Below are 11186 nucleotides of genomic sequence, written 5' to 3'. Positions count from 1 at the left end.
GCTTTGCAGTGAATTAACAAAATTACAGGAAAAAATCATTTTGGTAGAAGGTGCATTAAAGGTTAGATTATGCTTGCCTACAGTAAATGTGTAGAAGTAGAGATCACAAACAGGAAACAAAACCAGTAGTTTGTGAACTGCCGGTAAACCTTCAGAGAAGAAGAAGAAGATGGATGGATTATTTTTTCATGGGACAATCTATAACAACAGCTTCTTCTTCTTCTTCTTCTTCTTCTTCTTCTTTTTTTTGTGTCAGACTGGAAACAGCTGATCAGTCATGTGAGTTGAAAAAGTTTTTCTGTCTCCCATTACTCTTTTTCTAAAAAGGCAAAACCACCTCAAGCGATTTCATCAACCTTTTCTACTGCAACATTTCAACATGTGCATAAAAATATGTGGGCAGTGGTCACATCTCTGAGGTTGTCAGTGTTTCTAATAGACCTGATGCTCGCTGGCAGCTGTTTCACCAGCTGGAAAACAACAAGCCAACCGGAGCTTTGAAGGTTTGACAGCATGAATGAGACTGATGCAGCTGCACAGGTTGTGGTAAGAAAAAAGAACAACTCGTACCAAAAAATATGAATCTGACATTAAGTTACTGTCTCCTGATACTCCTCCTATTGCTGCAGCTTCCGTGTCAATTAAAAATTACAATTTGTCACTTGCTGTTACTTAGATTGAATAATGAAGTGAAACTAAATGACACTTCAGTCTAGGTTTTTGCACAAACTGCACAGGCATCCCACATTTAAGCCAAGCCACTTTTGCTATGTTAGCACATGATGTGAGCATCAAGTTCAAGTATATGTGCGGCCGTGTCCTGTGTACATGTTTGCACTGAAAACCAGCTGCAGCATAAAGGTAATAGTTCCAGGAGGACTCACTACAGCCCCTTTAGACCTTGCAATTCATATTTGTCCTCTGTGGGGGGACACAACACTGAGGCCTTTATTTTAAACACCCTGCATGTATTCTGTTTGAATCCCAATGTCCTTTAAAAAGCACATCCTAGAGTTTGTTGATATAACACACACGCAGGTGTGGCCAACAAACCATAACTTCTGTCTTTTCAAAATTGCAAGAATTTCCGCAAAGCAGCAAGATAGAGTTTAGTGATCAGATTTATAAAGATATGTTGTTCCTGATTTTTATATATGAGAGTCTTAACTGTATTATGTTGAGATTTGAGAAGACTATTTTAATTATTAGTCATTTTAACCCATGTCCTTTATGGGAGACAGCAGGACTTCTCTTTTTCAACCATTTTCCATACCTGAGTAAACACAATGTGATCACATGATCAGCCTTTATCTAATGTCAGGTTGCACAAACAAGCAGACTCTCTGCACCGTCCTGCATTTTTTCAGTCTGGCTGCCACAAACAGCCGGATCCGGTACAGTCAAGACCGCCAGGCCTCTGGGAGACCTGCGGACAAGAGGTTGCAGTCTGCGGTGCATTAAGTCCAACATGTGTCTCAAAGACCAAGATCTGCTCCCTAATGTTGCGTTCATGACATGCATTTCTCTCAAGAAAAACAAACACACGTCTCCATCACCACATTCTTTATGATGTTCTTAAATTCAGCACAGACACAAAAGTAGCTTCTTTAAGTTTTTCTTAGCACTGAAAGTAAAGTAAGATTTGTTCCTAAAATAAAAGCCAATCTTCACTTTAAGCTTCCTAACTAACCAGAATAATAATATGTACGTTAAATGAAAAGCTTGTCATCTCTTCATGTACCCCTCCCTTCAGATGTGAAAATGCTAAAATCACACTGCCCCTATCTTTCATGTATTGCATTTTGCAGACATGAGGCATTCATTTTTGAGGATGAGGACAACCTGAGGATATGTGAGGCAGCCATGATGCGTTAAAAGCAAGTGTATCTGCAGCCTGATTGGTCAGAGGATCACCAGAATCATTTGGGTTCATCATCTAAAGGAACAACAACCGGTGAGCATCAAAATCCAGGCAAACCCATGCAAGAACTGTGAAGATATTTCACTAGAACCAAAGCGACAAACACCACCTTCCTCAGATAATAATAGAAAAAAATAATAACTCCTGTTTTCTCATCTAGAAACTCACATTTGATTTGAACTCTTTTGTGCTTTTTCCACATCCGAAAATATCTGTTCACGTCACATTGAAAATGTAAAACATTTTCACGCAAGAAACTCAAAATCTCACGTTTACACATAAAAACTGTTCAATGATCACATGTGCTTTGAGGTCATGTGAGTTTCCACATGTGACTTGTTTTTTTTTCAATGCTTTACTAATCGTCCTTTAAAAAGCAGCCATTTTGCTCCAAGACATCTGGGAAATGCTTTATCGCCTTCAATATTTTTCTTTTTTTTTTTTTCTGTTGGTACAGGGAGGGTGACGGGGAGCAGAATCTGTGCATTCCTGCGTGCCTCGCCAGCGCTCACATGGTTACCGCTGCTCCGCATTGTTAGAGATATCTGAATGAGCGCTGGCCATGCAAGTTTTAACGTGATTGCCCGAGGGGCAGCGGAGTGAAAGAGCGAAGAACAGAGCCAGAGAGAGGAGGGGGGGGCATAATCCTAAAAGGATTGGAAGTTACCCCCACCACCACCACCACCACACACACATACACACACACACACACACACACAGAAGTAATTTCCTCCACACACACACACCTCTGTGTTTCAGGGGGTGATGGGTACTGGATGGGGTCAGTTGGTTTCGTGGCTCTGGTGTCTGATTTCTCCCTCCTCATCACCCCCCCTTCTTCTTCATTGTTTGCCTTCTTAATGAGAGGGGCGGGGCCACGGGGGCCTGTGATTGACAGCTACATACTCCTCTCTCAGTGCTGTGTCTGTGCGAGGACTCGCTGCCGGCTGTACTGTACTCCACGCTGACTGACGAGTCGTTTTTTTTTTTTTTTTTCTCATTTCCTGTTTCTGCTGCGGCTCCTCAGGTGTCGGTCAGTCTGTCAGTCAGAGCGGCTGCTGCGGCTGACGGCTGACGCACAAGTGTGTCTCATAACAGCACTGTAAAAATACACCCCAATGATAGAGTTTCACCCTGAATGCTTACATTAAAATCCACCTCTGGATCTGCACTTAAACCCACGGAGATATAAACTTTAAATGGAATGAAGTTAGCTGCAACGCTGGATGACATGCTTTAAAACAGTAGTTTACCAAAAGTACACTGTGAAACCAAATGCTCAGATTAATTAATTGCAATAAGTTGTGAAAACATAAAATTTGTTTGGAAGTTCTACTAACTTAAAAATGTTGAGTGCTTTTTTGTTTATTAAACTCATAATTTTAAATAGTTTTGCATGAAATAGTGGGCTGGTCGTCCCTCATGTGTCCTGTCTTTGTCCTTTTGATTGGTATTTGTTTCACCTGTTCCTGATTAGTTCCACCTGTGTCTGATTAGTTCTTTGTCCGTTTAGTCCTTGTGTTTCTCTGTTTCTGTCACTTCGTCGCCCCCCTTGTGTGTCATCCTGTATACTCCTCCTCATCATCATCATCTTTTTTTGTTTTTTGAACTTTCCGGTTGTGCCCTGACTCCAACTGAAATAACTTGATAGAACTGAATAATTTTTAGTTGCATCAACTGAAAATATTCGACTAAATCAATCATCTTAATTCAACTGCAATCAACGAGTGCATGTAGCTCTAACTTCAAGATCTTACTTTAAGCTCTGATAATCTCCAACTTATTTGACTTTACAGTGTCGTTCAATCAACTACAAAAAGAAATAGCTTGTCAAGCTAAAACCACTTCAAGAAGTACTGCAGCTACATCCAGACTACATCACCTGAATTTATTGTTTCACGGAGGTACGACTAAATTAACACTGAGTAAAGTGTAGGTGTGTTTGATTTAGCAACCAGGACACGCCAGTTTTCACTCGCACGACCTGAGGACATGTTTTAAAGTTAGTGAATTTTTGAGGTGGAATTGAGAAAATGTTTAATATCTGGGGAAATTCATCGTACTCACTGATGATTTTAATCAAGTAGCAGGTGATGACAGCTGTAGCCAATGAGCTGTGGCACTGTGCCACACTGTAAAACAAAAAAAAATATCACAAGAATACCGACAATACATGAATATGTAGTTTGCAATTAACAAACTAAACTACTGGACCCAAAGTAGTTTACTAATTACTGATAAAAGAAAGATATGAATGTAGTTAAAATAATGAACTACTGTACATGTAGTTAACTATACCCCATTATTATTATTATTATTATTATTATTATTGTTGTTATTGTTGTTATTGTTATTATTATTATTATTATTGTTGTTGTTGTTGTTGTTGTTGTTGTTGTTATTATTATTAAATATGGGTGACTGAAACAGTTTGACAATCATTTTGCAGAATTCGGAGAGAGAGAGTCCAGTAAAAATGACCAGTAAGACCAGTGGGAGTTAAGTTTTCTGGAGAACTGACGGTTTATAAGTGTGTTTTGTCTCATTTTGTTTTGTTTTTTAATTGATCTTTAGTGGCACGAAGGAAAGACAGCTGGAGAAAAAAACAGTGAGTGAACTCGCTCATACTTTTTTGTGCCTGGGGCGACTCATTCCCAGACATCCAGAAACATTTCCAAAAGACCTGACAGCTATTTTGATTTTAAAGATTGTAACTTGTAGCCGCCGTCCTGATATTTGGTTTGTTAAAATCTCAGTAAGAAAACATAATAAGGAAAAAAGTTTAAACAAACCAGGCGTGAGTGAACTTTCCATCCTCAGAAAAAGACATTTACTGCTGTTTTATTTTGATGCATCTCATTTTAAATCTGCAGCATGTTAAGATGTTTTCCTTACAGAGATGAAGTGTGTCACTGACACAGTAAAGTTTAATATTTTTTTATCAACTATCAGCTCATAAATCAGCGTCATAAAGTTGACATGTCGCCTGCAGCCTGTTGCACCAGCTGAACTTAAGTTGAACTCTAAGTTCTAAGTTCAAGTGTGAAGTCGACACAAACGTTGGAATTTGGCTGCACGACTGGAGGAGATAGAGGTAATTTTAATTCAGAGAACATCTGGTTTATATTGTTTGAAGGATGTCTGAGCACATCGATGCTCAGATTGACATAAATTAACTAGAAATCTGTCGACTGAACACGACTACTTAATCATAGTGTTGCTGAGTTAATAATAAGAACTTAAGGATTCATTTCTTTATTTGTGAAAACAGAGAAAAGGACAATTTTACTTTTATGCAAACCACAGTGTAATTTCACTGTCCACCAAAACCAGTTCACATGTAGAGTCCACTGTCAGACTGTTTGAAACCAAGTTTGAGAATTATTAAATTTGTAAAAATGGACAAAAAGCCTTTGTCAAATATTTCTTTATGTCCTGAACACATATATATACACACCTACATTTATAAAGTGGTGGTAATTCAGTCAAAGCTGGATTACAGTAACATTGTGAACTTTGTGAAGAACAGGCAGAACTTTCTCTACAAATCCTCTCCTCTGAAAACTTTTCCTGCCCTAAAAACTACGGTCATTCAGTTTGTATTCAGTTTTATTTCTGCTTGGTTATGTATATGTATATTATTGTATAAGTATTTTTCATTTGTATCATGGATTTTCATGTACATACTGTGTATTTTTGTATTTTACCTCATTTTTTAAATATTTTTAAATATTTCAAATATTTTGTTTATGATGTTGGTACCACTTTACAAATGTTTTCAGCTAATAATTACTTTATAAATCATTAATAAACAATTATAAAGTAGTTATAACACACTTCATATATCAATATGGGGTCACTATTTGGCAAGATCCAGATAATGCTTACTACTATTATTCATAGTAATGAGTAATATGAAGTGTAAACTAGGCTACATGACCATTTATTAATGACTTAACCACCTGTTATAACTGGTCAAAAAGAGCATTATTATTGTGAAGTGTAAAATGGTGTAAACAATATAAAGAAAGTCTTCTGGTATCTGTTATTTATGACCCAAGCATCGACCTCAGTGTGAGGATCCTGTTGAAATTGAAGGAATTATTATTATTAAGATGAATCACCTTTTGAGGAACTTAAACATGTTCAAAAACTTACCGAGTTTGACACATATGTCAGTCATGGTGAAAATTTACGTGTTATCTAGTTTTCAGCCCCCGCAGCACGTTTCACTGATATGCACGAAAGTCTCTTGGACTCATTGGCTAAACCCAACAGGAAATCAACCATTTTGAATTTTGCAGGCAATTTTAGCGTTTTCCGCATCGTATTTTAACAAACTCCTCCTACAGAAATACCGATCGACTTAAAAATGGGTGTGTGCCATGTAGACTACTTTGAGATTAAAAGCTACTGAACGATCTGGTCAGCACTGAACGGCTGACGTCTCACCATGATTCACGAAATTACTCTAACTTTAGCACCACCTAGTGGAGACAGGAAGTGTTGTTGAATTCCTTCCTGTGGTGTCCAAAGCGTGTGAAAATTCAGCGTGTTGTTGGCCGGTCGTCATCATGTGACATGGTCGCAGGTGCAGCGTGTCCCAGCGGCCGCGGGGGTGTGAGGGCCCGTCCAACGCTGCTTGCACCTTCAATTTGATTTGTTATTTTAATGCACCAAATGAAACTATTGGACTGTTCAGATATGCTGATGATGGTGAAATGTTAGTAGCTTAATAACAAATTTGCATAAATGCTGCTGATGGAGGAGACAAAGAGCTCAGTAACTCTGAGATCTGAGGCTCAACAGTACAGATAAATGTGGGCTCACTATTTGGCGAGCAACGTGTCACTGCTGTCCTTTAAACTAATGTGTGTAACAGCTTATTGATCATTTATAAAGTGTTTACAAACTAAGTAATCAGCAAATTAGCTCACAGTGTTACATTTTTATATATTTTTCTCATGATATTTATTATTGTTTTACTTTGTGTACAGTCCTGTGAGACATGCTTTGTAACGTCTGGCTATAAGCTTTGACTTTAACTTGATTGAAACCCAAAAGTCAGATTCATTTAAACATAAAAATGGGCCAATCAGAAGCCAACGTCAGCCAGATCCAGCTAACTAAGGCTTATAACCTGGACGCACCCACATCCGAATATGTTATGGCACAGAGTTTTTCGGGAAAGCACAAATAATGCGATGGAAACAGATATTTCTTTTATCTGAAGTTGCTCATTAATTCAGAAAAAGTATGCTCCATGATTACCTCGACATAGATAAAAAAGGTCTCATCTAAATTAATCAAACACTGATATAATGCACCCCGTTAAACTGGTGCATTATAAACATTTTGAATATATTCTGTATAGTTTCTGATTTTTCAATATTCACAAGCTGAAGGAGAGGTGGTGGAGGGCTTTAGGAAGTTCATAAAACTTGTGGAAATATATTTTATAATTAATTGTATAAGAATATTAAATCATGCTGATGCTTTTTAGGCACAACAGTTGCAATGCCAGTAAATATTAGATTAGAAAACACAACATTTGTCTGATTGACCATAACTTCAGGTTAAAACACGCCCACGTCTTGTTTCCTATCTGAATACAGACACAGACACAGATAGTTCTGTTGGTTGAACAGATACAGATACAGATACAGACACGTCCACCCTAGAGTTTGGTTCTGCTCGTGGTTTCTGCTGTTTTTCCTCACCAGTGTCGCCTTAGTGTTTGCTCATGGTTGGAAGTGTTCAGTCTGTAGATAATATTATAAAGAGTAAAGTGTAAAGCTGCTCTGCAGAGTGTCTCCAGATAACCTCTGTTATCATTTGGATATGTAAATAAAATTGAACTCAACATAAATGATCATAATTTATTAACCTCCTCCTGTCTCGGTTGTAGTTTTTTCTTTGAGTTTCAGTCTAACGTCCCTCCACCCTGAAGCTTTTTACTCACTGAGATGATTTTGTGCCTCCAGTGCGTCTCTGTGTTTGTGTCTTTCGGGTTATTTTTCCTCTTTCCTCTGCAGCAGCAGCAGCAGCCAGGTGAGATGACAACATCCAGAGAGCTGCTGCTGACTGTTATCTGCTCCGTCAGCCTCCGTCGGCTCCGCTGAGCCAAGTTCATCATCACTGAGATGCTGAACGCAGGAAGAACGTGGCAGCTGGGTCAAGTGACTGCACCGTGCAGAGAGAGAGAGACTTCACTATCAGTCATCCAACCTGCAGCTCGACAGCTGATTCACATCTTTTCAAGTGTTGATATTTCACATCACAGCCTCTAATGAATTCAAAATGTTGCTTAAGTTAAAATATATAAGTATTATCAGCAAAGAAGATAAAAGTAGAATGATTCCTTTCAAAGAGTTCTATTATAGAATATTTTATTATTATTCTTTTATCTCTAATGAATACATGTAAGAGCATTTTAATCATGTAAACTGTCAATGTGGAGCTAATTTTATGTGACTGTATTTTGCATATACTGTGCTGCATTGTGTTATAAGTAAATGATATATTTTTATTAAATGTCAGATGAATTGGTGACATTTTATATAAAAGTAATAATAGGTAATAAGGCTTTCAAAAGATGCTTTACAACATTAATATGTGTTAATAAGACTATATAAGTGTTAGTAATAGCATAATAAACATGTTTAGTGATCATTTGTAAAACAGTTATTAGCAAAAACTTGTTAACATTTTATAGACTGCTTAAGAGCTTTGATAAAGGCCTTATGAGTTTCTTATAGTTGTTTTTAATAACATTAAAAACACATTTAACTAACACATTTTTGTTGTTGCATTATTATGATTTTACATTTTATTGAGTATTTATTAGCAGTTAGCTCTGCTTTTTGTGGCCACCAGATGTAAAGTGTGAACAAACCTTATAAAAGTTAATAAATCCTTCATAATACGCTGATTGAGTACGCATTTTTGACTATTGGATCTAAAGTGCGAACAATGTATTATTGTTAATAATGTTAATAATTAACGTTAATAAATCCTTTATTTAGTCTTGAAAGGTATGGGTAATTGTTAATAAGTGCATAATAACTGATTTATAAACCTTAATAAACCTTGTTGATAGATGCATAATTAAATATGTAGAAATCTTAATAAAGCAAGACAGGAAACCTAGTAAAGACTTTTAAAATGACATTAAAGACAAATTAGTCAAATTAAATACATGTGTTGTTGTGTTGATGTTGTAAATGTGCTGTTATTAACAATCATAAGAAACTCATAAAGCTTTTTATGAATATTTTTGAACAGTTTATACAATTTTAACACATTTCCTAAAATCTATTATAAATATCTTACAGTCCAATAATAAATATGTTTACATATATGAATGTTAATAAGTATGTTATAAGGGCTTTATTACCTATTAACTAATACTTATTACATAATATAAAGTGTTAGCAATAAATGTAGTTTAGTAAAAAGTCCAGTATTTCCCTGTGAAATCTAGTGGGGTAGAAGAATAACAAAGTATAAAGTTACATACTCGCTCAAACTTGTACTGAAGTACAGTACTTGAGTAAAAGTACTTGGTTAGTTTCAACCACTGGCATCAACCATTTTCTAACTAGCAGCAACATGTAGACGGTTTGTTTTGTAAACCTCTTTTTAAAGGTGCACTGTAAAAATAAACTGGTTGTTTTAACTTGAAAAGTTAGATGACTTAAAATTTTTAAGTTGACTTGATTTGAAAAGAAGTTGAGTGTTTTTTGTGTTTGTTTGTTTGTTTTTTTTGACAAACAAACTTGTAATTCAGTTGTACATGAGAAAATGAAAACACATTCGATAAGATTAAGATATAAATTGTTTTAGAGACATTGCTTTTGCAGTTTTCACATATGTATTTTCTATTAAAAAGAAGGGTCTCAGGAGTTTTAACTCTGAAACAATGCATGCTGGGAAGTCTGCTCATATACTGATCATGTTTCTTTAGAAACTTAATTTAATGAGTTGATTGAACTCTGTACAGTACGTTCATTCAACTCATCATTTCAAGTCAGATGACTGAAATTTTTAAGAACTCTGAAATTGTTCTGAAATTAAATACTAGAAATTTAAAGTTTGATTAACTAAAATAAATAAAACTTGTGTATTTACTTCATTTTAATGAGAAAAAATTAGTTGATTCTAATAAATTCGTGTAGAATTTTTTTACAGCGTGTACACAAAAAATCATAGAGGACTGGATAGAGAACAGTTTGGATTTTATTTTGAATTTGCTTCAAAATGTCGTGCCAGCTCACTGTTAATGCTTTGAAACTGAACACATGGTGAGCGGACTGGAAGAAAAGTTAATGATTTAAAGTTTCTTATTTCAAATAACTTAATCTCCTTTTCGTTATGTTTTTACAGACACTTCTTAGATTTTTTTTTTAATCAAATTTGTTGTAATATCATTTACCAAGTTCACTCTGGTAAAAAATAATAAAACTATAACATTTTTAGATGTTTTATTTCTATATTTTATATATTTCCTTCCTCACTACACTATTGTCTCGCATTTTAAACTATATTTTTACAGTTCAGTTTCAAATTAACCTTTTTAACATGTGCATGTTATCACTGCACTGCAGTATCAATCCTGCATGTTGTACATAATATATATATATAAACATGTATACATGCATATACTACAGATAATCATCCACTCCACATACGTATTCTATATTTATTTATTTACACTATTTGTTTTGTTTACAACTTAAAAACACACTTGACTTGTGTAAAGACTGATTTATGTTGTTGCATTTGTGACTTTTATATTCTTTTCACATAGTTATGCACATTACAGGCCTGATCTTTCTTTATTCTTCACTTTTATTTGTTCACCTAAAAATTCAGTTTAAGTTCCTTGTGGACACACTTAGAAAAATAAGGCTGATTTGCATTTTGATTCTGGTGAGAGGAGTCAACAAATTTGACAGCCAAATCCCTGTTCCTCATATTTGTCCTGGGTTAACACTACATTTAGAAAATGCATTGAAAATTAAAAAAAAAAAGTTATATATTTAAAATGATATGAATTTTAAAAAGTTAACTATACTTTCTTCTGTAACCTGAGATGTCATTTTGCAGTGTGGAGAACAGTTGGTGTGATGTGGAGGTGTTACATAATCACATTCAGGCGTATTTCCATACGCGTCATCGTCCTGTCACCTCTAATGTCACACACAAGAGGGTTTGGGATCAGTTTGCCTCCATGAACACTCACAATATCTAAATTAAAATCAGC

Source organism: Lutjanus erythropterus, chromosome 3 (genome assembly GCF_056507025.1).
Source record: "Lutjanus erythropterus isolate fLutEry1 chromosome 3, fLutEry1.hap2, whole genome shotgun sequence".
Taxonomy (NCBI): Eukaryota; Metazoa; Chordata; class Actinopteri; order Lutjaniformes; family Lutjanidae; genus Lutjanus; species Lutjanus erythropterus.
This window is presented reverse-complemented; position numbering follows the sequence as displayed.